This window comes from Serinus canaria, chromosome 19 (assembly GCF_022539315.1).
Source record: "Serinus canaria isolate serCan28SL12 chromosome 19, serCan2020, whole genome shotgun sequence".
Lineage (NCBI taxonomy): Eukaryota > Metazoa > Chordata > Aves > Passeriformes > Fringillidae > Serinus > Serinus canaria.
In genome coordinates, this window is record NC_066332.1 from 10,072,739 (window position 1) to 10,100,329 (window position 27,591).

The following is a 27,591-nucleotide window of genomic DNA, read 5'->3' on the forward strand; positions in this document are numbered from 1 at the left end:
CCTGTTTGTGCCCCCTTTTTTAAGTTCCTAACCCCCCAGTGTGCCTGGGAAGGAGGAAGAAGCTGAGGACACTTCCACCAGAGCTGACTTCTGTTGTGGATCCAGGAGGAAGTGCTGTTCTTACACCAAGCAAGTATTAAACCCCCAGTCCTGCTGAATGTGAACCAGCAGGACATTGTGCAGTTTGTGCTATTAATTAGTCCCTGCTAATGGTGCAGCAGAGAGGGGACACACCCTGGCTGCTGTGCAGTGCCAGGGGAGCAGAGGAGTCTCTCTGGGTGTAGGAAAGAAGGATAGAACTGTTCCAAGCCATGGTGAGTCTTCCTGAGTGCTGCAGAAGCTCCTTGAAGTGAGGCCTTGCAGCCCCAGCGGGGTTCCTGCACAGCAACCAGGGCCCTCCAGGGCTCCTCCACCCCACCTGCGCCACCCTCAGGGTACCCAGAAATGCCAAACCCCTCTGGCTCAATGCCCCTGTGGAGGAAGGGCAGTGCCAACTCCCAGCTACCTCTGCCCTGGGAGAGTGGGGATCAGCAGGAAATCCCCATTCCTTCCCCAGCCTGGGGAGCACAGGACACACCAGGCAGGACAGGACACAGGGAATGGCTCCCACTGCCAGAGGGCAGGGCTGGATGGGATATTGGGAATTAGGAATTGTTCCCTGGCAGGGTGGGCAGGCCCTGGCACAGGTGCCCAGAGCAGCTGTGGCTGCCCCTGGATCCCTGGCAGTGCCCAAGGCCAGGCTGGACACTGGGGCTTGGGGCAGCCTGGGACAGTGGGAGGTGTCCCTGCCATGGCAGTGGCACTGGATGGGCTTTAAGGTCCCTCCAACCCCACCCATCCTGGGGTTCTCATTGTTCCTGAGCTGCTCAGCCTGAGGTTTTCTTCCCTGACCCCTGCTCATTGCACAGGTGCAAAATCATTCATTCTCCAAGGGGTTAATGAAGGAAAATGAGTCCACTTTGCTTAATCTGGCCCTGCAATATTCCCATCTATCCCTGTGTGTGCAGGCAGATTTGCACACACCCCTCTGGTTTTATCCAGCACCCACAGAAACACCAATTTCCCCAATTCCCTTCACTCATTTCCTGCACCATCCCAACCCTGGTGCAGGAAATGTGCAGGGGAGTGGACAGCAGGGACCAGAGACAAAGTTCTGGCTCTGTCCAGATGAAAAGCATTTCTGTGAGCAGCAGGTCTGATGGGTTTGGGTTTTCTCCCATCTTGTTCCTCAGGGATTCAGCTGAAAATAGTGAGCACCCCATTGTCACGAGTAGCTCCTTGGTGCCCAGTTCAAAGCTGGGCTGCAAATCCCCCTGGGATTTAATCACCAATTTCCATCCTGCTTTGTTGTGCATGAACAAATCTCACCAGCCCCGCTCTGCTGTCTTTAATGTTGAAAAGGGAGCAGCTGTGCTCTTCACATCCTGTTCCATGACAAAAAGCGTTTCTCCTGGCAACTGAAGGTGTGGAAATTTGGGATCATTCCTCTGGTTGCCTTGCAGCAGTGCTGGGGGTGTTGCTGGTGGTTTGCAGGGAGCAGTGAAGCTTCCCAGGGCTCCCAACCCTCCTGGGTAGCTTCCCGCAGTGCTGATTGCATGGGGGTAAATCCAAGGATTTCTCACCCAACACCCCCTCCTGCATTCCTTTGGGGTCTTCCTGGGAAAGTCCAACCTGAAACTGAGCCCCAGCAATGGCAACCCCATAATTCCATCCCCATTGTCACTCCCTGCCTGCAGGAGCAGCCCCTCAGCCTGTGGTGACCCCATTCCACCTCCTCAGGGCTGATGTTCAACTCCTGCTGGAATTCTCTTCCAGTTCTGCCTCAGGGACAATTCCCAAGGCCAGCTCAAATCTGGGCTTTGCTGTAGGTTGTGGGTTTGGCTTTTCTGCCTTCAGGGAATCAGAATCACAGAAAGGCTTGGGATGGGAGGGACCTCAAAGCCCATCCAGTGCCACCCTGCCATGGCAGGACACCTCCCACAATCCCAGGCTGCTCCAAGCCCTGTCCAGCCTGGCCTTGGGCACTGCCAGGGATCCAGGGGCAGCCCCAGCTGCTCTGGGCACCCTGTGCCAGGACCTGCCCACCCTGCCAGGGAACAATTCCTAATTCCCAATATCCCATCTATCCCTGCCCTCTGGCAGTGGGAGCCATTCCCTGTGTCCTGTCCTGCCTGGTGAGTCCTGCTCTCCCCAGGCTGGGGAAGGAATAGGGATTTCCTGCTGCATCCCCACTCTCCCAGGGCAGAGGTAGCTGGAAGTTGGCACTGCCCTCCCTCCACTGGGGCATCCTCACAGGGAAAAATTCCTAATTCCCAATATCCCATCCATCCCTGCCCTCTGGCAGTTTGACCCCATTCCCCTTGTCCTGTCCCTCCAGTTCCTGGTGCAGGGTCCCTGTCTGCCTTCCCTGTGTCCCCTCCAGACCCTGGCAGTGCTGGGAGCTCTCCAACACCCTCCTGTTCCCAAGGCTGCACAGCCCCAGCTCCCTCAGCCTCTCAGTTCCTGCTGCTCTCCCTCTTTCCCAGCATTGCCACTGAAAATTCTCTGCAGAGTCTTCTGTCCTCCTGCCTCTGCTCCGGGCTGGAGCACAAACACAACCGTGGGGATCAGCTCATCCTCAAACTGTGCCAGTAGTAATGACTTGAGGGGTTTGGGGTCTTCCTGTTCCAGTTAAAATCTGTCTGAAGGGAAGGAATTTTTCTCTTGACAAATGCTCAGCTGCTGCTGCATCTCAAATGTTGTGCTAATAGAGAGAGAAAAATGATCTTTTTAACTTGTTTTATTGTCATTTGTATTCTTTAGGAGGGGGAACAACTTCAGATGGGATTCAAAATCACCCTCATTGGCTCACAGGAGCTGGGCTCGGTCTTTGGGGGGTCCCTTCCAACTCAGAACACTCTGTCAATCTGTCAATTTATGCAGTGGGTTTTGGTCTCTGCTTTGCCCCTTGCAGGCCAGCCACCCTCCCTGAGCCCTGTGTCACCCTGGCAGAGTGTCCAGGGTGGCTCCAGCTCAGGGCAGGCAGGGACAAGCTCTGCTTGGGCTCCCAAGTAATTCCAATTATCCCTGCTCTCCAACCCAGCAATTTCCCTGATTCACTTTTCAATTACTCCGGGTTTTATTGTGGTAATGACAGGAACCAGGGAGCAACTCTTAACTTTTATTGACTCCGTGGGGAGGAAAATGGGGACTGTGGCAAGCTGGAAACTTTCTATAGGATTTATAATTAGGAGAAATCAATGGAGCTGCTTGTGAGCTTCAGAATAATTCACTGTGAGCAGTAAAACAAACTGAGCTGAGGCCCAAACTCCCGGTGCTGCTGTGAGTGGGAGCTGTGGAGAGCACCAGGAACTGGGCACTGCAACTCCTGAGGGACTCTGAGGCTGGAGGAGGCTGTCCCATGAGATATCTGGAAGGGAAACTGGACCTGGTCCAATCTAGCCTGTAGGTTCCTTCTTGACTTAAAATTCCTGCAGGAAATTAATCCCTACCTCAGTTCCTTGAGCCTCCCCAGTCGAAATTTCCCAAATTTGTGTCTGCCTTGCCTGCAGAGCCCCATTCCCAGGGAGGTCTGTGTCCTCTGCTCTCTGCAGGAATGGCCCAAAGGGAAGGGCTTGTTCCTTGAAGGGGTTAAATGCTGGAATAGCACTTCTGATCCTTTCATATCAGCTCAGCTTTAAAACAAAAGAGTGGGAGGCTCCTCTCTGCAGTCCCAGGGTAGCTTTTCTGCTCTGCAGGTGGGTGAGGCCGGGGGACCCTGCAGTGACAGGAGCGGGGCCACTCTGGGGACCTGCAGGGTCTTTTAAAGCCACTTTGCTCAACAAGAGGTGGGACTGGCTGCTCTGGCAGGGAGGTTTAGCTGGGAGAGCACTTAGATCCAGATTTCCCACATAAACCACCTAGAAGAGTCAGCTGGGGCTGGTGAGGGCTCCAGGTGGAGCAGGATTTTACCTCATGTTCTGAAAATTAATTCTGCAACCCCAAAAGCTTCAAAGAATCATTTAGGCTGGATGCTGGGTTAAGCTTTTTTCTGACCCAGAGATAGGGCAGCTGAGAGGTGTTTTAAAAACTTTAATTCCATTTTCAGTCTCATGTGAAGGGTGAGACAATACAGATGTTATAATTCACACCATCACAATCAGAAGCCAAATATTTCCTAATTCCAATACACTATAAGTGTTTCTTGGCCTATCAGCCTTAGCCATACCATGCTGTAAATGCCTTAAAGCCAATCATCTAAAATTACCCCTCGTGGGTCCCACTACAATGCATCTTTCATTGTTCTGTTTCTCCAAAGTATCCAGTCTTATTTGCAAGGCCATCCTTTGAAACTTGTTTCTAGTTCCATTTCTCTCCCAGCAATGTCTCTCCTATTCCATGGCATTTCTAAGTCAGCATTTCTTATCTCAAAGTTTACATACAAATGCACACAGTGGGAGCTTTCTGTCAAGCTTTAAACATGTTCTACAAATCCAGTTCCCACAGCTGGAAAATATCCTTGACTCCAACCATGGGCTGACCCCAGTTCTAGCCTAAAGCAGCTCAAAGCAGCACATCTGCAGTGACCTCTGCATGGCCCAAAGCCCCGTGTCCATCTTCCTCTGAGCTCTGGTTTGGGACAGCCCTGGACAATCTCTGAGGAACAAACAAGGCCCTTGTTTTGCCCTCAGACATTCTGCATGGCTTGGATAATCCCAGGGCAGCTGCAGAGGGGCTCTGCCCATGCTGCCACAGTGGGGATGGGACCCCAAAAACACCTGGAGTCTGCAGAGCAGCTCTGGGCTTTTTGCACATTTACAGATATATTTGTATGGAGAAAAGCATTGTCTTATTATATATTAATATTCTTGTTATTTTCATTAGTAGTAATAGTAACATTGTTGTTACTATTACTATTATGGTTACTGTTGTTATTACACCATATTATTATTGTTAATATTATTATTATTATCATCAGCAGCAGCAGCACCATCACCATCATCATTATCATTATCAATATTACTTAGAGGGATGAAGCTCCTCTCCTGTGAGGAAGGGCTGGGAGAGTTGGGATTGTTCAGCCTGGACAGGAGAAGGTTTGGGGTGACCTCACTGTGGCCTTCCAGCACCTGAAGAAGCCAACAAGGAAGATGGAGAGAGACTTTGGACAAGGCATGGAGGGACAGGACACAGGGAATGGCTCCCACTGCCAGAGGGCAGGGCTGGATGGGATGTTGGGATGGAACTGGGGTGGCCCTGGCACAGGGTGCCCAGAGCAGCTGTGGATGCCCCTGGATCAGTGCCCAAGGCCAGGCTGGATGGGGCTTGGAGCACTCTGGGGTAGTGGGAGGTGTCCCTGCCATGGCAGGTGTTTAAAACTTTATGGTCTTAAGGTTTCTTCTAACCCAAACCACTCTGGGATACGATGATAATAAATTTTAAAGTATAAAATGTGTATACACACACAACACAAATACATACAAACACACACACACACACACACACACACACACACACACACATATATATCTATATACACACACACATATATATAAATGAGAACATATGAAATATTTCCCAAACGTCCAGGCACATCCTTCTCCAAACCCTCCTAGCCTGCAAGAGGGAGCAGTGCCCCACCCGTGATGGATTATCCCCTCTTGACAGGAAATGATGAGGGCAGGACACAGTCCCATCCTGCCTGGGGCTGGATCCCAGCACTGAGAGCCCTGCCCTCCCTGCATGGTATTATCCCATTATCCCATCCCATTATCCCATCTCCTACCCCATCGCCATTCACATCCCAATGCCCATCCCATCCCTATCCCCATCCCATTATCCCATCCCATCCCATCTCCTATTCCATCCCATTTCCCATCCCATCCCATTATCCCATCCCATTATCCCATCCCTCACACGCACAGGCTGTGCTGGCTCCCTTGGGGACATGCTCACCGCCAGTGCCTGGTGCCCCGGGAGCCCTGCAGGAGCCATTCCTGGGATTAGCCTGGAATGCCAGCCGGCGGTGGGCAGGGCTGGTGACACCAGCAGCAGTGGGACGTGCCCAGGACAGGCAGGTGGCAGTGCCAGCTGCCCCAGGCGCTGGCGGAGCTGCCATCCCGGCAGGAACATCCCACACTCCCGACGCTGCCGGGAAGGGGAAGGGCACCGCGACATTTCCATTGGGAAATTCCTTGTCCCCTGTCGCGACAGGCTCCGCCCCTCCCGGCAGCTCCGGCAGCAGGACTCGGACACAGGGTGACAAACGCCCGCTGCGACAAATGGCCCTTGTGACAAGTGCCCAGAGGGGTTCAGGGCACACGTGAGACATTGCAGCCAGGCTGGAGTGCACAGCGCCCGAAGCCCGAACACCGGCCCGGCTTTGCACGGTGAAATGAGGAGGAATTCCAGCCCTGGGAACCTCCTGTGTGTCCTGCACACCCCCCCCAGCCCAGACGGGATCACCAGGGGTCATCCCTGGCTGTCTGTGGGGGCCATCCTGGGGTCAAGGATGGTCTCTGGTGTCTGTGGGTCCCAACCTGCTCCGGGCTGGGCTCCCAACACCACAAACACTCCAAACGCCCCCTTTGCTCCCAGGGATGGGGGATTTTGTTGCTGTTCTGTGCCGGGCCAGGAGCTGTACTGATGCTCCTTGGGGGTCCCTTCCCTGGGGATATTCCACAATGCTCAGGGTGGATCTGGAGCATCCCTTACAGCTGCTAGCTCCTGGGACAGGGGCTGCCCACAGGGACACCTTTGGCTCTGGAGATGGGAAATGCTGCTGGGCTGGGCTGGGCTGCACAGAAACGCTTTTCCATCCAAAAACAAACCCAGAGCTGGAATTCCCTCCCACAGATGGAATTCCCTCTGCTGGTCTCACCCCCCGTTCAGGCTGGTCCCAGCCTTTCCTAGGCCCAGACTAATCTGGGGGCAGGATTTAAGCAGGGCAGTGGATCTCTGGCCGTGCATCCACTTCCCAGCTGGGATCTAATGGTTCTTAACTGGGCTGAGAGGAATAGGCCCCCTGAGAGGCACCACCTCCACAGCACACACCGCAGGAGTATTAATGCTGGCCACATTCAATTAACTTGAAATAGTTTAGTAAACCACAGAGAAGTGGTGTTTTTTTAATTAGAGAATGCTCTGAGGCTGCAGCACAAATTAACCCAGCAATTTCTGTGGTGTGGGTTCAGGGCTGCCAGGCCTCGCCCCCGGGCTGATCCTAATCAAAGGGAATCCCTAACGAGGGCTGCACCTTCCTGACCTTCCATGGCAGGCCTGGGGGAGCCTCTGGGGGAGCAAACTCCTCACAGCTAATGAGAGCTGAAGCTGAGAATTCCCATCTGGCCACGACCATCTTCTGCCTCCCCTCCAGATCTGGAGTTCTCATGGGCTCCTGCCCTGGGGTAAATCCAGCAGTGGGCTGAGGTAAAACTGCCCTCATGGTGCTGTCTGTTCTGACATGGAAATGGCAGGTGGCAGCCTCAAAACCAGCAAAATAATTCACACAGCAAGAAAAAAAAATAAAAAAAAGGACAGGATTTCTCAGTGTAGGACATAACAGATGCTAAATATTTACACAAAAGTTCCCAGAATTCAGAGAATCACTGGGTTGGAAGAGACCTTCAAGATCATCAACCCAGCCCCAACACCTCAACTCAACCCTGGCACCCAGTGCCACATCCAGGCTTTGTTAAACACATCCAGGGATGGTGACTCCAGACTTCCCCAGGCAGCCATTCCAGAACTTTATTGCTCTTTCTGTGAGAAACTTCTTCCTAATATCCAACCTGTATTTCCCTTGGTGTAGCTTGAGGCTGTGTGCTCTGGTTGTGTCAGTGCTGCCTGGAGAAAGAGCCCAGCCCCAGCTGAGCACAGGCATCTTTCAGGAGCTGCAGAGAGTGATGGGGGCACCCCTGAGTCTTCTTTTCTCCAGGCTGAGCACCCCCAGCTCCCTCAGTTGTTCCTCACAGGGTTTGTGTTCCCAGCCCCTCTCCAACCTTGCTGCCCCCTCTGGATGCACTCGAGCATCCCAAGGTCCTTCCTGGTGATATCCTGATACCCATAATATGAAATCCCGTGTCCCTCTGCAGGAACAGGATTCCACCCTGAGCTGTTCCCCCCTGGCGCAGTCAGTGTGAGCACAGCAGGGGGGTTTGGGGCAGATCACTCTGAGGCTGTGCCAAAACTCCAGATATTCCAAGGAGGAAAAAATCCTTCTGTGTTTGCCCCACAAACTCTCCCCCATCAGGGGAGAGCAGGGGCTCTGCACCCTTGGGCTGCTGTGTCTGTTGTTAGGAAAATTAATCCACAAACACCAGAGGTTTCTGTCCAAAAAGGAGACAGAGGAGCCCTTTCTGGCTTTATTCCAATAAAGGGAGAGGCCATGGGGCATTCCCCTGGTGTCTCTCCAATTTTTGGAGGATGCAGCCTCCTTTTTATCCCAGTTTCCTGGCTGCATTTCCCTTCTCTCTTTCCCCATTTCTGAGGTACTTGAGAGGTTCAGACTTCCCAGAACACCTGATACCAAAGATTTCTCTCTAATGTAGAATCCTCCCTTTTAATTTTTAATTCTTATGGAATTTAGGGGTTTTTCTTCCCCATTGTTTCTTTCATCTTTCAATGTCTAATTTCGTTTATCAGCAAACCTGAAGTTTATTTGTAAAAGCAAATATCTTTTCCCATTCATCAATCAGTGGAATCCTTCCCATTGTTTCTTTTATCTCCCAGTGCTGGTTTTATCTCCCAGCAGCCCCACAGCTTGTTTGGACAGACAAATCCCCCATTCCTCTCCCTGGGAATGCTGGAATTCCTGATCCAGGCAGCAGCAGGATGTGAGGGCACCTCTGCAGTGTGCCAGGTGAGGCTGGTGCCATGGCAGGTGCCCAGCACAGACAGAGCCTGTGCCAGCAGTGCCACACAGAGCCTGTGCCAGCAGTGCCACAGACACAGCCTGTGCCAGCAGTGCCACACTGACAGCACAGGCACTGTGCAGCCAGGGGAAGGCAGGGCCCTGCAGAAATAACCTCCCCTGGCAGTTTCACCAGCACACTGAGCCCAACCCTTGGGCCTTCTCCCCATTTCCCTGCCTGCAGAGAGGATCTTTTTAATCTGCTCCTGGGTGGGATGAGGCAGCAGGAACTCGAGTGAGGGGAATGGATGGGCCCTGCTGTCTCCTGGAAGCCCTCAGCCAAAGGAAACCAATTTTTTACCTAACAGCCACAAATGTTCTGAGAACGCTGGGAGAAGCAGTTTAGAAAGTGAGACCTGTTCCTGGGATACACAAAGGACACAATCATTAATAAAGGCTTTACAAACCAGCCCCAGAGCTGCTGGGAGGGACTTGAGGCACCCTTGGCACTGCTGATGGTGGTTAATGAAAAATATTAACAATGAGGCAGCAAAGAGAGGTTCTAATCCTGCTGTGCAGCACCAGCCAGAGCCAAGACAGAGTCCAGAATGGGTTGGGCTGGGAGGGACCTCGAAGTTCACCCCTGCTATGGCAGGGACACCTCCCACTGTCCCAGACTCCTCCAAGCCCCAAATTCCAGCCTGGCCTTGGGCACTGCCAGGGATCCAGGGCCAGCCACAGCTGCTCTGGGCACCCTGTGCCAGGGCCTGCCCACCTCTAAAGCAAAAGGGAAAAGAGAAGCAATCCCAAAGTTTTTATTCTCTATTTCCATCAGCCGGTGATGTTCAGCCACTTCCCAGGAAGGACTCCAGCCCCTGGAGTTTCCCCAAAGGCAAACATAGTAAATAACAAATTCCCCCTTTCCTCCCACTTTTCTTAGCTTTTATATCTGAGCTGACATGGTCTGGAATATCCCAAGACCTCAGGACTGGCACCTTCTCATTTGCAGGACATGAAATATTGAAAAGACAATTTTTTTTTCACAGTGAGAAATTCACCTAAAGCAGGAGAAATTCGTCTGTGCAGGGAAAAGTGATGATTTGTCAAACTGGCACTTTGTAAGGAGAAGGAAGAAATAACAAATTTGAAATGCCATTCCTGATATGGCTAATGGGGCCCAGGAGCTGCCAGAGAGGAGATGGAAGTGCCACCAGCAGCGTGTCCCAGTGGGGCCTGCCCAGTGCCCCAGCCCAGCAGTGCACAGCCAAGGCACACAAACACCACTTTTGGGGTTATTTTTCCATCTTCCCCCCAAGCTGTAGGAACCAGGGTGCCTCTGAAGCCCATCCCATCAGCCCCAGTCCCCCATCTGCTGAGAGCTGGCAGGGCAGCTCCCCTGTGCTGTCATGGATCTCCCCTGACACGTCAGGAGTCCTGAGGGAAGTCAGTGAATCTCAAATTCAGCTGGAGACAAAAACACAGTGCAAACCTTCCCCTGCTGCAGCTCAGTTCAGCAATTCCAGGGCACAGGATGTGAAAAATTGGTGCTGGTGCACCAAGGCTCAGAGGAGGGGAAGGAAGGACAGAAATGATGTGAATATTTTGAATTTGTTTCTCTCTGTCACCTTGTGCTGGGATGTGGATTTGTCTTTCCTTATATTTTCAGGTTGTAATTATTTTTATGCTACCTTTTGCTCTGCACATAGCAACCATTGTTTGAAACCAAGATTAATTCAGCTGAAAACCATGACATCAAAACTGAAGCCTGGAGTATCTGCTCAGTTACTCCAGTGCAGGGAGTCCATGATTTTGTTCTTTGCCATGCTACAAACAAGGTGATCACTTCTAAAGTCCCCTCCAGCAATTCACTTGGCATTTGTGAGCTCCTGGCAGCAACCAATAACAGAGAGAGAGCAGAAAATACAGAGAGGCTGTCAGTGCTGAAAAATAAACTTTAGCAAAGTGATTTTAATGCCTGACTCAATCTGCACCAAGGAGGGAGCCCTGGCACCTCCACTCTGGGACAAATGAGCAGCTTTTCCTGCAGGAGAGACCCAGGGAAAGCAGGGGCACAGGTGATCCCACAGCAGAGTGCAGGTGAAATGTGGGAAGAGCTCACCTGGGGAACTCCTCCTGGGGACAGCAGGGATGGTGCAGATTGGGAACACATTCAGGAGCTCCACATGCTTGTTTGGAGCCCACTTGGAATGCAGAGGGACCCTCCCAGCAGCAGCTCTCCATCCCATCATCTACACCAGGAACATGGCAGAGGGGGCTCCAGGGGTTCCTCAGAACAGAGGACAGAGCAGATGGAGCAGGTGCAGTGAATTTTCCTTCCCTGCCTTGTCTGAACTGCCTCATCATCAGATTTTGCTGGGCTGTATCACAATAAATAAATGCCTTTGGATTATCTTTTATCTTGGGGTGTCCTTTATGGCAGATCTGACCATGAGTCTCTGGGGAGCTGAATGTAGAATCACAAAATATCCTGACTGGAAGGGGCCCCCAGGGATCATCCAGTCCAGCTCCTGACACCCCAACAATCCCAGCCTGGGCATCCTTCTGGAGCTCTGGCAGCCTCAGGGCCATGCCCATTCCCTGGGGAGCCTGGGCAGTGCCCAGCACCCTCTGGGGGAAGAACCTTTCCCTGATCCCCAGCCTGAGCCTGCCCTACCAGCTGGGGACTGTCCCCAAGGCAGGAGAGAACCTATCCCAGCCCTGAGCTTCCACCTTGGAGCAGCCACACCACAGGGGAGAGCTCTGACCCAGGCCTGTGACATCAGGCTGCTAATTGCACTTCAGTTCTGCATGAATTAGAGAAATATTTAGCTCAGTGACACTTAAGGGCTCTTGTCCCACTAAAACAAACTGAATAAATTGTCACATGGAAGCTCAGCTCCCCCACCCTGTGCCTTGCTGAAGCAGGGCTTGGAGAGCCCAGGGACAGCACCTGGGGCCAAATCAAGGCTGGGCTTCCAGAGTCCAATGCTGGGGATGGAGCAGCTCTGGGGCGAGAAGCTGGCAGAGATGGGAATGTTCACCTGGAGAGGAGAAGCTCCAGGGTGACCTCAGTGTGACCTTGCAGGACCTGAAGGTGCTGACAGGAAACATTGGGAGAGACCTGGGACAAGGGATGGAGGGACAGGACACAGGGAATGGCTCCCACTGCCAGAGGGCAGGGCTGGATCGGATGTTGGGAATTAGGAATTGTTCCTTGTGAGGGTGGGCAGGCCCTGGCACAGGGTGCCCAGAGCAGCTGGGGCTGCCCCTGGATCCCTGGCAGTGCCCAAGGCCAGGCTGGACAGGGCTTGGAGGAGTCTGGGACAGTGGAAGGTGCCCCTGCCATGGCCGGGGTGGCACTGGGTGGGATTTAAGGTCCCTCCAACCCCACCCATCCTGGCACTCTGTGATGCTGGATATGGAAAACAAGCTTTGTGCCACATTGAAATCTCCCTCCCTCACTGATTTCTCCTGACACCAGATCATTCCCCTGGCAATTATTCCCTATTTCTCTTTATCCCACAGAGTCCAAGACCTCATTGGAGCCTCGCTGAAGCCCCTTCTGCTCTGCAGGCACCAATCTAATTTTCTCACTGAATTATGAAATGTGTTAATAAAATCCTGGTCATTCCAACCCTGGAGTCCTCAGCTTCTGCCCCAGCCCTGGAGAAGGACATGAACTTTCCACAGCTTGAGCTGGGCTATTTCTCTAATAGGGAATGTCACTGATCCATGAAAACTCTGAGCCCTGAGTTCATTAAAACCTCATTAATTGGAGGCTGAACAGCAAGAGGGAAGGACCTGGCAGCCTGACCAGAGCTGACTGCAGACCCTGGCAGGGACCAGGAAAACTGGCATTTACAGATGTGACCAATTCCATCCCTGGAAGAACCTGTTGTGAGGGACACCAGCACCAGCTTTGGGGTGGCCTTTTGCCTGGAAAGGATCTCAGTTTCACCAGTCCTTGAGTCCAGTTTTGGTTTCAGCAGTCCCTGGGTGCAGTTCCTTTGCAAATGTTACTTCATGTTCGTTATTTGCCCATGAGCCTTGGCTCAATGGCAGCATTTCTATTCCATTCCATCTGCTGGAGAAATTCCTTCTTTTGCAAAATAAAAATTCACAAATTTTGCAGAAGAAAAAGCTGAGAACAGAGGCTGAATCAATCCTGTGGCAGTCAGTGGAAGAAGGACCAGGCTGCAAAGCCAGGCTGTCCTTTGCCTTCCCTTCAGCCCTGACCCAGAACATCTCCAGAGCTCCATTTGCAGGGGACAATGTGTCTGCTCATGTCAGGATGGGATTGTGATGCCTGGGAATTTGGGATCTTAACACATCCATCCTGCTGAGTGAGAGGGGGGTTGAGCTTGCCAAGGATTTACCTTGAACTTTGCTTGTTTGTCTGCCCCAATGCAAACCCTGCTGCATCCCTGACCTGCACAGTGACCCTGTGGGTTTGGGGTCAGGCCCTGTGGATCTCCCCAGCTCTCAGGGCTGACACACCCTCAGTGCCTGGCTGCACAAGAGCCCTTTGGAAAGGTCCTGCTCCTTTCCTTGCCTGGGCTCAGGCTCCACCACCAGCTCCAGAAAGGCCTTTTCCCTTTTCCTTGGTGGCACATGTCCAGTTTTCTGTTTTCCCTGCTCTCAACAAGCTGCCTTTCTCTGCAGGGAATCTGAGCTCCCTGGCCAGCTGTTCCAGCTCATCAGCTCCTGTCATCTCTGACACTTCCTGGCGCTCTTCATCCTGGTTTGAAATCCCTCAGGAGAGAGAAATCCACATCTGGTGAGGGTTTGAGTGGCTCCTTTTCTGCCCCTTTTCAGCCACATCGAGGGGAAGTTTTGCTTTGCTGCCCTCAGAGTGTTCCCCCACCTGCTTTGTCATTTCTTGGGCTCCCCCAGCCTCTGCTGCCCTAAGAATCCTTTCACAACAGCTGATTTCACCAAGGAGTGGGTGAAGGAAAGCAAAAAGAAAGGAACAATCTAAAATGCACCAAGAGCTGCTGTTCTTTTGTAGCTCAGAATTGCTGAATTCCAGAATGGTTTGGGTTGGAAGGGGCTTTAAAATCATCTCCTGCCCTGGGCAGGGACACCTTCAATAGACCAGGCTGCTCCAAGCCTGCTGTTTCATCATCTCTGTGCTCCCTCTGTGACCTGCCCATTTACTGTGCAGTGATTTTGCTATCAGTGCTGGAGCCAGGCTGAAATATCTGCTCTCCACCTGAGTGTGTCAAGTGCACCTGGATTTTATCAGAGAGATAAGGTGAGCAGACTCTGTCATATCTGCCTGGGACTTAGGCATCAAAACAGGTCCATTTTTCACTGATGTTTTTTCCTCAATAAAGGGAAATGTGGGTTCTTCACGATTTTGTTTTGGGTTTTTAGTTTTTTTTTAAAATTCCATTTGTGTTTTTTCTTTTTTGGCATCATGGTTGATTGAATAAAATTGACATTCATGCAACAAAAGTTCACAACAGACTCTGCCACCTTCTGTATTAAAGCCTTTCTTTCCCTCTGCCCGCTCTGGTTGGAGAAGTTTAAAGTTGTTGTTGATTCTCCAAGGGAAAAGCTGGGAAGAGCTGCAGGGAAGGGAGTCCCTGAGCCCCCAGAACTGCTCTGGGTGTGTGTGTGCACATCCACATCCATCAGAACTGAGGTAATCAAAAGGAAGGCATTGCAAAATATAATTTGAAGCAGTTTGCAGCATTCATGCATAATTTTCAAATTATTTGGGAAGAGAGAAGTTATCAGAGTTGACAAGGCAATGATATCTGCAGTGAGAAGGAATGAAACTTAGTCTTCAATTTATATATTCTGTCAATTAATAAAGAAATAGATATAAATGAGGTGCTCAGGAGCTGGGAGAACAAAGGGGAATCTGCTTCTCTCAGAGCTTAAAGAGCCAAAGCAACACATGCCAGAGAAGATGGGAAAAGACACCCTGGGAACAGGTGTTAGTGTTAGCTGCTCTTTAGAGGTGCTAATGAAAACTCCCTGAAAGGAGCAGGATCACAGGGAATCCTGAGGATTCGATAAATTTCCGGGATTTGGCTGTGTGAATTTGACATGCCTCCATCAAGGAGATGTTATCACTCCTCAAGTCAGCCCTACAAACAGCCCCGGTAAATTTCCCTGAGCTAATTGCTCTTTAATAGTTTGTTGTGTGAGCACTCGCTAATTACAAGTCAGGCAGCTTTGTGAAAACACATCTGAAATATTCCCACAGGTGACTAATGGGTTTGGGGAAGAAAGGGATTTTTGACAGAGTGTGGTTTGTGAGTCTTGGGTGATCTGCAGTCCTGCTTCAAACACCAGCACTGAGGCAGAGCCTTCTTGTTATTAGACATAAATAATTCATCAGGTGAGGAGATCCAGGTAGCTCTGGCCTTTCTCTGGGTGCTGCATTTTAAATTAAAAATAACAGAACTCTCTTTGCTGTTGTTTGTTTCTTATTTCTTGCAGGTTTCCCTTAGACTCTGCTGTTTGGGCAGAGTACAAGGACAGGACACAGAGGTTGATCCCAGTCTGGAGCGTTCCCACAGAGATGGGGAACAGGAGGAGCTGCAGGATGGGACTGGGGGGAGACCCAGGGATGTGTGACACTGTTGAGACCCCTCAGACCCTGGGGACAGCCCTGGGCCCCTCAGGACAATGCAGACCTGGAGGGGCTGGAGCATGTCCAGGGAAGGGAATGGAGCTGGGAAAGGTCTGGAGCCCCAGGAGCAGCTGAGGGAGCTGGGAAGGGGCTCAGCCTGGAGAAAAGGAGGCTCAGGGGGGCCCTTGTGGCTCTGCACAACTCCTGCCAGGAGGGGACAGCCAGGGGGGTTGGGCTGTGCTCCAGGGACCAGGGACAGGAGGAGAGGGAACGGCCTCAGGCTGGGCCAGGAAAGGTTTAGATGAGAAAATAGGAAAAATTCCTTCCTGGAAAGGGTTGTCCAGCAGTGGTGGAATTGCCATCCCTGGAAGTGTCCAAGAAGTGTGGATGTGGCACTTAGGAGATGGTGTAGTGGTGGCCATGGTGGTGGTGCTGGGGTGATAACTGGGATCTTCCAGCCATCACCACCCTGGGATTGCCTGGGGGAACCTTCAAGGCCTCTGCAAACAAATCTCCACAGTGCCCCAACAGCACACAGTGGCTCTGACATTCAGATGTGGAGAGGCCAGGACAGAGTCATGAACTGGCTTTATTAAGTCACAGCACGAATTCTCACTGAGGAGCTTGGCAAAAAGTAAAATTAAATAAAATGAGTGCTAAAAATCCCAACTCAATCTGCTTTTTTCTGGAACGGCCTCAGGCTGGGCCAGGGGAGGCTCAGGTTGGACATCAGGAGGAATTTCCCCATGGAAAGGGTGGTCAGGCACTGGCAGGGGTTGCCCAGGGAGGTTTGGAGTCCCCATTCCTGGAAGTGCCCAAGGAAGGCCTGGATGTGGCACTCAGTGCTCTGGGCTGGGGACAAGGTGGGGATCAGGCACATGGTGGGTTCAGTGACCTTGGAGGGATTTTCCAGCCCCGGTGATCCTGGGATTCTGTGTGGTCCATGTGCAGCAGCACCAGGGCTGCTGCTGAGGTTCCTTAGGAGACACAACAGCAACCCCAGCAAACCCCAAGGGCAGGAAGTCCCTCCCAGCCTTATATTGCATTTCTCCATCTAACTTCAGCCTTGTCAGAGACTTCCAGATCAGTGGAATGGGATTAATTCTTGAGAAGATGCAGACTCTGCTAACTACAGAGCCAAAGGAAAGGCAGAAGGCATCATTAGTCCTGATTGTAATTTATGCAATAAAAATAAAAAGTGATGGCTTAATTTGGAATTTTCTGTTGCTTCTGGGAGGATCAATTGGAGTTTTTATCCCACATTTAGATGCTCATGGTGCAATCCATCACTCCAGGGCCATTCTGGGGCAATGCTGGGGTTTAGAGGTCGATGAGAAGCAAATTCCTGACGAAGTATTGAACACTGGAAGAGGAAACATTGAATATTGGAAGAAGAAATATTGAATGCTGGAAGATGAAGGAGACACAGTGTTGGCTTTCAGAGAACATCAGAGCTCATTTTCTCACTGGTGGTAGAGCAACTGTGGGGTCTGGACTGCTGAAGTTCAAGATCAGGGTCTCTCACAGCTGCTATTTGCTTATCCAATGGAAAGGAAAAAGAGCATAATGTTCACTTTTAGTATCCCCTAAACTCCATCTCTTTCTTTGGGAAGAAGTTTTCCTCCTGGTGGATGTAATAACCCATGAATGGACACGTGCATGGGCAGGTTCAGAGCAGATGCCAGGGGGACAATCCCACCTTCACTGCAGAAGGGAAGAGAGGCCTCGAGTGAATAATTTGCCAAGTTATTTTGGGAAGTTCTGTGAAGTTCCAGCACATCCAACTTGTGCTGTCAGGAAATTTCACACCTTGCAAGAGAAAACCTCTCCTTGGGCTTGCTCTGAAACTGTCTCCTGTTTCACTTGTACTCTCCCCAGCTCCAGTCATCACCTTCCAAATTCTGACACAGAAAAGATAACCCAATTTAGTTATCTTCCACCTAAGTTTCTTCTTTTTACCCACTTAAGTTTCTTCTTTTTAGCCACCAAAGTTTCCTCTTGAGGAAGCACCTCCTGGAGTTGATGAAGGTTTCCTCCTCATTAACTTCTCCCACTCGTGACACAGTGGAGCAGGTCTCAATGACATCCAAGAACTGAACACACACCATGAACTGGTTTTTCCCTATTGCTTTCTCAATCTTCCCCAGTTTTCCACTTGCTGAGGGCTGAGTTGACCTTCCCATGGATCTGCTAAAAAGAACTTCACTCTCATTCCTGAGTGGTGCCAGCCCTCTCCAAGTGCAGGGATGCACAGTGTGGAAAAGGTTTGGTGTCATTCTGTGTTTACTTTGCCATGGAAGGAGGGCACCAGGGATGAGCATCAAGAACAGCATCTTTCTTCTACAGAGTATCCCAGGTGTTTTCCACCTCCTTCTGCCTGTGCCTGTCTCCCAAAAGTGAGGGGATGTCCTGGATTGCCAAGTAAACTGTATTCTGTTACCATCTGTATGGCAGTGGGCTTCTGTTAATTGGGCAGTTTTCCTTATCTCTCCCACACCCACTCCTCCCTCTGGGGACACACCTGCTGATAAGAGGCCATTGAATGTCCCTGCATGGCTGATAAGAACTGCAGCATCCCACTGGGAGATGTGAGCCCAGGGGGAGGAGCCAAGCATTCCCACCTGGATATAATCTGGAGATTCTGGAACACCAGCACAGCTCCTCCACTGGATTCCCAGAGGAGCAGCAGCTGCCTCTGCCCCTGGACCTTCAGAGGCAGAGTGCACCCTTCTCCAGGATCCCTGCTCCAGCAGAACCAGCCCTGGCACTGCAGGAGGGCTGAGCCACAATTCCAGTGGCACTGCTGCCAGCCCCCTGACCCACAGGGTGTCAGGCTGTGCTCTGGCTCTGGCAGTGTTGGTTTAGTTTACTGCAGTGTTTATTTTATCTTTTTATTTTCTTCCCTATTAAAGAACTTTTATTCCTGCTCCCATATCTTTGCCTGAGAGCCCCTTAATTTGAAATTTATAGCAATTCAGAGGGAGAGGGTTTACATTTTTCATTTTAGGGAGTTTCCTGCCTTCCTTAGCAGACACCTGGCTTTTAAAACCAGGACAGGAGAAAACAGACACTGGTTCCTATCCAGATGGAGAAATCAGCCACCTTCACCCTGGAGACAGCTGTCCACTGGCTCACAGCTCCCACAGGAGAGCAAACCTGCAGGGATGGCAGGAAAAGGAGCACAATCCCCATTCTGGTGCAGCTGTCCAGCAGCTGGGTGAAACTGGAACCCCTCTGGAAATGGCCCTGCTGGTGTCCTGCTCCCTTTCTCAATGCAGTGGTTCCCTTCCCTCAGTGCTCGCTCCTGTGGCATTCACATACTCTATGAACAGAGAGAGACGTAATTCCCTCTCCCAGGATTTTTCCTGGGGAAGGCAGTGAGAAAGCTCAGAGAGAGAAAAGAAAACAATTCTTATCTCTATTTGCTGCGCTTGTTTGGCACATGTGGAATGTGTTATAGAGATTGTTTACCCAAAGGGATTTGTTAATTGGACTCTGATGGTGGCTGTTTGGACTGATTGGCCAATTAGGTCAAAGCTGTGTCATGACTATCTGAAAGGGTCACGGGGTTTTCTTTAGTATAGAGTTTAATATGGTATTAGTCTAGTATGTAGTGTAATAGTACATAGCTCAATAAAGCAATTGTTCAGCCTTCTGCATCATGGAGTCATTGCGTGTTATTCCCACCTCAGGGGCTCCCTGCATGGCTGTGCTCCTGCAGCTGGAATTCTCCAGGGGTTTTAAGCTGGACACATCAGTGTCCTCCATCTTTCTCCTGTCTAACCCAGGTAGGTGTTTGTTAATACTCAACACAGGGATTCACCTCTTTGGGAAAAGCTGCTGTAGCAGTGTATCCAAGGGATCTGTCCAGCAGCCAGATGGGAACAGCTGCAACACAAGGAAGTGATTTTAACTATGACCCAAGAGTCAGGATTCCCACCCTCTCCGTGCACCAGTGCCTAGAGATGTGTCCATAAAATCCCACTGTGAAGAGAAAGCTCTGCCCAGGGATTGTCTCTGGCTCTGGGAGGAGCTGGGATGGCTCCAGCCTTGGTTCCTTACCAGACTGATCCCTCAGCCTGCCTCGGCTGATCCCTGTTGCTCCTGGAGTGCCAAATCTGCTTTTGGGTCTCAACATGACTGCTGGGATATTGAGGAGACACTCCAGAAACTCCATGCTGGCCTGGAGAAGGAAAGGCTGCTTCTCAAGGAGCCCTTCTCAGTTTGAAGCTGTTTCACACTATGGGGCACAGGCTGGAATGAGGGGAGTTTTAAGGTCCCTTCCTGTCCAAAGCATTCAAGGATTCCATGATTCTATGATTTCATAATACTGTGATTCCACAATTCCATGATTCTATGATTCCCCGATTCTGTGATTTAATGATTCCCTAATTCTATCACTCCATTATTCCATAATTCTGTGGTTCTATGGTTCCATGATTCCATGGTTTCATGATTCCATGTGTCCATGAGTCTGTGATTCCAGTGTTCTGTGATTCTATGATTCCATGACTCTGTGATTTCAGGATTCCATTATTTAATGAGCTGCATTTTACATTTCTCTTGAATCCAGGGACTGTTGGGCCCAGTGGGTTTTTACATTTTGGGGAACTGTGCCATTTTCCTGCATTTTAAGGGCTGGTGGGAATTACACCAAAACCTGACACCACCTGAGTTTTTTGTCTCCTTACCCATGGAAATTTGGCTCATTTGAATGGATAACACAGCTCATTGATGTGAACTCATCCCGTGGTCACATTTTTTTATTTAATACCAACCCCTGAACCACCCCTTTGGTCCCAAAGCCTCAAAGTTCACCAGCTTCCAGGACAATCCCACTTTCCAAATGTGCAGTTTAATACTTTGGAGTACACATCCATTATCCCACTAGAAATAAAAGGAGAACCAACTTGTTTATCAAAGTTTCATTTTGGCAGTGCGTTATCTTCAGCTGCTCCACACGAGCTCTAGTTGCTGCCTCAAATTCAGCGTGGGAGGGCTGAGACTCCCCAAAATCCCACAGCAGGCTGGGAGCACAGCTGCAGCTGAGCTCCAGATGTGCTCCTGCTAAGTCAGACTGGCTGCAAACAGAGGAGAACAAAGAGGGCGGGATTGGGAGGGGATTTTTTTTGTTGGGTGTTAAGAAAGTGGAAAAGGGATATTATGGATATAAAAGGCAAACATAAAATCATGGAATCAGGAGTGAATGGTGAGTTAATAAGTTGAGTTTGCATTTTCAGTGTGTGAGCAAGGAAATAATGGACTGGGTTTAGAAGGGGGGTTGTTTTTGTGCCTTTTATTACTGAGGCTGCTTCCCTGCCTGGCAATCCTTCTGAGAACTCCTGACTTCATCCCCAGCTCCACAGGCACACGAAAACAAAGGAAAAATGGAGGAAATGTCAGCCAAGCAGTAGGAGAAAGCACCCAAATAGAAAAACAAAGCAGCTGAGCGCTTTCCAGGGAGAATGGAGCAGGTCTTCCCATGTGGGAGCCCATGGCCAAGGCTCAGGTAGGAATTAAACACAAATCCAGGTGTCTGCATTGTCTGGGTTATCTGCAATTGTTGAACACACATCCCAGCAAAGCACTGGACTCCAAAGCCTGGCTCTAAGCAGAATCCAAGGCACAATGGTCACCCCCAAGGGCAAACGGAGAGGGGCACAAAATCAAATCTGAAAACACATAACATTTCTTTTCCCCCAGCAACCAATGTTTCCTGGTAAAATGGCAGACTGGCAAAAGGAATTAAGAACAGGGAAAAGGAATTAATGCTCCCTGGGTGCTCCATTGGGAGCAAGGCAAGGTGGCAAATCCATGCTCTGGCTTCTTAGGGTGGATCTCAGGGAAAGATCCACCCTAAGAAGCCAGAGGGTGCTGGGCACTGCCCAGGCTGCCCAGGGAATGGGCACAGCCCCGAGGCTGCCAGAGCTCCAGGAGCTCCAGGGATGCCCAGGCTGGGATTGTTGGGGTGTCTGCGCAGGGCACAGGATCCAGGGTTGGATTGATGATCCCTGTGGTCTGTTCCAGCTCAGGACATTCCATGACTCTCCTGGGAAATGGAGAGTGCTGGCGTTGTGCCTCTGGTCTGGCAGAGCTTTGGCTCAGAAACACCAGGGCAGGGAAGCAGCAGAAGCTCCTGGGTTTGGAGTGTGCAAAGTCAGCATGGCCCAGCAGCTGCTCTTTTGTGTTATCCCTCCTGATGGCTTCCAAGCCAGGGCTCTCAGCATCTCCTGCTGCTCCCAGCCCTGCTGGAATGCACAGCCAAAAGGTTTTTAGACAAACTCACTTTTCAACAAGATTCAACCTCTATTCCCAGTGTGAGGAAGGTCCGAAGCTCTGCTGGATGGAGTTATTTATAAAAGAAATGTAAACACACACAGTATTTCCAATAATCTTCCATTACCAACTCCGCAGGCAGCTTGGAACAATGCACGTGGAGCAGGTGCCCCGTTGCTCTCTGTTCCTATCAGAACTGATTTTATCAGGATGAGATTTTGCTCTCAAATGTTTCAGAAGCAACTGAAGAACAGATGGGGAAGGAAGCTGCACATGGGCAGCCCTAAATCCACCCTGTCTGTGCTAAAAGCTCTTGGTGCAAGGAAAAGGGATCAGAACAGGGACATTTTGGGGCAGCAACAGCTCAAAGGAAGGAATGCAGCAGGCTGGCAAATCAGGCATGGCTGAGGAGCCAGGAAAAAAAAAACAGGTTTTCCCGGGATTGAGTAAACCCAGAGGTCCAGAACTTTGGGAAATGTCTTTCTGTGCAGGAAGAAGTTTGCTTGTGATGCTGCCACGTGGGGACAATGGGGGTTCTGTGCTAGAGAATTCCAGCTTCATGGCTGGGATCTCTGGGATTAAACCTGCCTGGCTTTCCCATGTTGGGGGTGAGGAACTGGGGTAGAGAAAGGGAATCTTCCCTCTGGCACATCCAACTGGCTCAGCTGTTCAGGTGCTCCTGGGGGTGACAAACAGAGGCCTTTTGAGTCACTGGCAGGTGGCACTTTAGGCAGGCTGTGACAGGAGGTTCTGAACCTTGGTTCTCCATCCCAAGCCACCCCTCCCTGCCATCCTTCCTGCCCCAGGGGGTGGCAGCAATAACCCCACATCCCTCAGCATCACAAAGCTCAGCTCCTGTGGGGTTTGTTTCCAAGGAACACTGAAAACTGGAACATCCATTAAACCTGGGAATCGTAATTTAATTAAAATTTTATCTTGTTGATCTGATCATATCCTAAAAGCGACCACAAGCTCTGCCTGTGTGATTAGATAAGTTCCTGGGATTTCAGGAGTCCTGCTCCCCTGGCAGCTCATCACACCCTGAGACTGAGGGGATGTGGAATTCCTGCAGAAAGACAGAACATGCAGCACTTGGATTGATTCCCCAAGGAGCCAGAGGAGAAAGGGAATGAGGGAAACAGAGAAAGCAGAGCAGTGGCAGTGGATGTGCCCAGGTACAGGCTGGGCCACAGACAGGAGAGGCTGCTTCAAATGGAGCCCCAAGTCTGCTCTGCTTGGAAAAAAGGGGGATTTCTATTCATTGTGTGGCACATCCAAGGGAGAGTTTGAATCATGGGGGCTGCAAACCCCAGCGTGGGCAAACCTTTGCCTGTGCTGAGGGGAACACATGAAAAGATTGCTAATTAAAGCCATTAACTGATTAACTTCTCCCCTGAGCTGAGTGGAAATAACTTCCCAAAGCCCAGGCTCCTGCTCCCTCCATGCTGAGGCTCAGCAGTTCCAGCAGGGAAGGGGGTGATCAGCAGATCCCTCTCCTCTGACAGCTGAGTTCATTCCTCAGGCAGAGCTGCCCATGGGGCTCTGCTCTGTGCTGTGTGTCTGGCAGGGAATGCTGGTGGAAGGATTCACTCCCTGATCCAGCCTTTTGTCACCTTCCAGGTGCCCCTGGAGTGCTCTGCCTGCACACCTGTGGCCCTGTCACCTCTTCAGGTGGGGCCTGCCCTCAAGCAAGGGCTGGTCTCCATCCCCACAGACTGAAAATCTGATTTTCTGGGAAATATTTCCATCTTAGGTACCTTCTGCTCTAAAGAGAACAGAGACTTATGAATCACTGGGTTCATCATGTTGAAAGAATGTGACTTTTTATTGTCAGTGATATTTGAAGTATTTAAAGTTTGAACATGTCTTGTTCATGCTAAAAGGGAACAGGGCTTCATCATCCCCCACCCACGGTGACCTGCACACTGAGAGGGAATATTGCTGCCTCCTCAAAGTCACTGCAATTGTCATTGCCCAAAAGATTCTCCAATTTGGCAAAACTGGCTAAAAACAATTGGCTGAGAGCCCCCTGACACTGCCCCCCTTGTACTGACTGGGGAGTGTTTTCAATCAATGCTAAATCAAGGTGTCATTTATTGCTATGATCCAGCAGCCCAGCAGCTTCTGAAATCCCATTCCACATCTCCAATATCCAGGCTCTCCTCCTCAGATTCCCATTCCAGTGATAGGGGCAGATGGATGGATCTATTTGTGTTTTATGTTCTCCCCTATTTCCTGTATCTCCTTCCTGCCCTTTCCTTTGGCTTTAGGTTGGACTTGATGATCTCAAAGGTCTTTCCCAACCTTAATGATTCTCTAATTATGAAGAAGAAATGTTTCCATCCCTGCAGTGAGCTGACCTCTGCAGCTTTTCAGATGCAACACCAGTGATCCAAGCCCTCATAATCAGGGATTTTATTTATTCCCAGCTAAAGAAAAGCCTTCTCAATGGAATCCCAGATCTCATTTTCTGTGCAATTCATTAGTTGGGATGTGGTGGCTGCACCTGCTTGGGGTTTGTGCTAAAAGAGAAGGGCAGGTTGTTTGAAACGAACTCTCTCTCACAGCAGGAGCTCTGCTGATTCTCCAGAGCTGCGTCCTCCTTCCCAGAGTCAGGGAATCATGGAATCACAGAATCACAGAACCATGGAATCTGTACATCTCAGTGAAGCTGGGGCTGCCCCTGGATCCCTGGCATTGTCCAAGGCCAGGCTGGACAGGGCTGGAGGAAGAGGCTGGAAAAAGGTGGGCTTTAAGATCCCTTCCACCCCAAACCATTCCACGGTTCCTGGGATCTCCTCCTGCCCCCCTTTCCAGTGAAGGCATTAAGATAAGAAAGCCCCGAGACCTGACCTGATGAAGCTGCAGCAGTGTTTGGTCCAGAGCCATCATCAGCACCACTGTGTCACCAACAGTGACAACCAGCAGAGGCTCCTGGGGTGAAGAGCCATGGTGGGGACAGGTGACAGCCAGGACAGGAGTGTCCCCACCCCCTGTCTGACCAGAGGAGCCCTGGACATGGCAGAGAGGGCACAGAGGGGAGGGAACACAGCAGCCCCCCAAAGAGTTGCCACTCCCCAAGCAATGACCCGGGAGTGACAAAAAGCCACTTAAAGGCTTGACTGGGACTTCACTCAGCGTCCCCCGAGCCCCTCGGGGGCTCTGCCAGCACTGAGAGCCGGGGGAGCAGCGCTGCCTGCCGAGGGAGCTCCTGCCCGGTCACACCAGGAGGGACCCGAGCCAGGGAAGGGCTCCAGGGCGCGGATTTCATGGCGCAGGGGCTGAGCGAACTGACTGCAGCTTTAATTGCAGAGCAATTTCCATGTCTGTCAAAAGGCACCGGCCGGGAGGCTCTGAAAGCAGCCAGAGGCAGGCGGGATAATGTAAATTATCCTGGGCAGGTGTAAAGTCTCTTAACGGGGTCTGTAATGACCTTGGTGAGTAAGGGCTGGAGCGTTTCTGATGTTGTGGAAAAGACACTTTCAGGGAAGGGAAGTTCAAAGCTCTTCCAGTTTCACATTCAGAAAACAAGAATAAATATGATAGAGTTATCATAATAAATATAATAAAGTTAAAACATTCCCCACAAATTTCTGAGATGCAAAAAACTCCCCACCACAGAAGTTGCCAACTCTTGTTGCAATTCAATTTTTAATATCATCCATATGTCTCCTGTGTCCCTGTGTTAGTGTTCAGGAACACATAATCACTGAATGAGTTTATGTAGGTGCTGTTATTAAAGAGCTCTAGGTGTCAGGGGTGCACAGACCCAAATCTGACCCAACATGATTTTGGGCTGAACGTGTTTTATACTCTATCATTATATAACTTACATATAAATTATTGAACTTATATTGTTCTATTGTATACATTGATTTCATCCAAGCATGGATTTCTCATGATCCCCCTCAAACCCCTAGCATACTTTCTCATGATTCTTTAAACAACAATTATATCTAATCATATCTAACAATTATATTATTTATCATATACTGACTACACAGGTGCAGTTTCAGATGATCTAGCAAACACAAGGACTAACATTTCCCAGGGCCTGCCTTTAACAATTTCCCAGGGCCTACTAAGCCTAACCTTCTTTCTAGCCCCCCGAATTTTCTGTGATTTTGTGAAAAATGCGTATTTTATGATTGGCTTTTCACAAATATTAAAATTAATATTATATGTGTGATGTTAGAATGTTATGCTGTATTAATTCTCTGTAGTAGTGTGTTAAATACAGTTTTAGGTTATAACATAATGTTAAAATAGAAACTATGCTATGTAGGATACTTTTTTTAAAGAAAGGGCTCGCAGTGAGACAGCAGCCACAGGACACTGAAATCTTTCAGAGAAAGAGAATTTATTGCTCCATTATCAGAAGAAATGAACTTCTTCCTGCCTTGCTCAGCCCTGAAGATGCCGTCAGGATTCAGAGGAAGAAGCTGACACTGCCCAGACAGAATCCTGTGTGTGAATGGAATTGATGCACCATGGATGAGGTGTATGAATATGCAACAGGCTGTTGTTTTTAAGGGTTAATCCTCTGTTAACGTGGGGCCTTTTTCAGGCTTGTGTTGCCCAGAAAAAGGTACCCAGACTGTCTGTAACTCTTTGTTTCTATTGTCTCATATTGTCCTAATCCAAATTGTCCAAATTATTATTACTCTAATTATATTGCTATTTTTATAACCATTTTATTACTATTAAACTTTTAAAATTTTAAAAACAAGTGATTGGCATTTTTCATCATTTTAAAATCCTTTACCATCAGCTGGAGAAGGACAGAACACATCCAGGGTGTTTCTCCGGCAAATTCCAGGCCTTGTTTTCTATAAATCCAATTATTCTTGCCTTGTTTTCCCCTGTGCTCTGAGATGGGGCACCAGTGCCTGAGCAGGGGCACTGTGACAGGGCTGATCACTAAAGTCAGCACTGCTTATCCAACACCCCGAAAAGAGCTGGGCTGGAAGTGGAGAGAGGATTAGAATCATTGCTGGTGCATTTTAATGGCCTTTAATCAGCCACTCCATGCTGATTAGCAAACGTTTCCTCTGAGTGTGCATGGCTGGGGTGGGTTGGTTTAACGGCCCTAATTTAATTCCTGCTCAGCAATCAGTGCTCAGCTGGCTCCAGAGCCATGCAGGTGGGGAAAGGACAGGATTCCTTGGGCCTGGGGGCTCTCCCAGCCCTGTGTCTGCTCCTTCTCCCATTGCTCCTTCCCTGCCCCTGCCCTGGCAGAGCCCTGCTGGCCCCTGGCTGTGGGAAAGGAACAAAATTCCTCCCTGGCAGGGTGGGCAGGCCCTGGCACAGGGTGCCCAGAGCAGCTGTGGCTGCCCCTGGATCCCTGGCAGTGCCCAAGGCCAGGCTGGACAGGGCTTGGAGAAGCCTGGGACAGTGGGAGGTGTCCCTGCCATGGCAGGGGTGGCACTGGGTGGGCTCCAAGGTCCCTCCAACCCAGCCCATCCTGGGGTTCTCTTAATAATGAGCACTCTCAGAGAGGGAGGGGTGGTGGCAAAGCAGACCAGGCTGCCAGAGGAGTGACCATCCTTCAGGACATGGATCAGGATCATCTTTAACCCAGGGAGATATGAGGGAAGTTTGGAGGGAGAATAAGTCACCACTGCCAGAGAAGAAAGGGACTCAGAAAGTTCTGAGTGAGCCCCAGGATCATAGAGGGGTTGTGTGGGAAGGACCTCAAAGCTCATCCAGTGCCACCCTGCCATGGCAGGGACACCTCCCACTGTCCCAGGCTGCTCCAAGCCCTGTCCAGCCTGGCCTTGGGCACTGCCAGGGATCCAGGGGCAGCCCCAGCTGCTCTGGGCACCCTGTGCCAGGGCCTGCCCACCCTGCCAGGGAACAATTCCTTCCCAACATCCCATCCAGCCCTGCCCTCTGGCAG

At 50.4% G+C, this 27,591-nt stretch overlaps 1 protein-coding gene across 2 annotated transcripts in view; it reads right to left on the reverse strand.

Moving 5' to 3' along the window:
• CALN1 (calneuron 1) overlaps positions 1–27,591 on the reverse strand; it is a 138,228-nt gene that overhangs the window by 14,130 nt on the left and 96,507 nt on the right. The gene's annotated exons all lie outside the window — the stretch shown is intronic.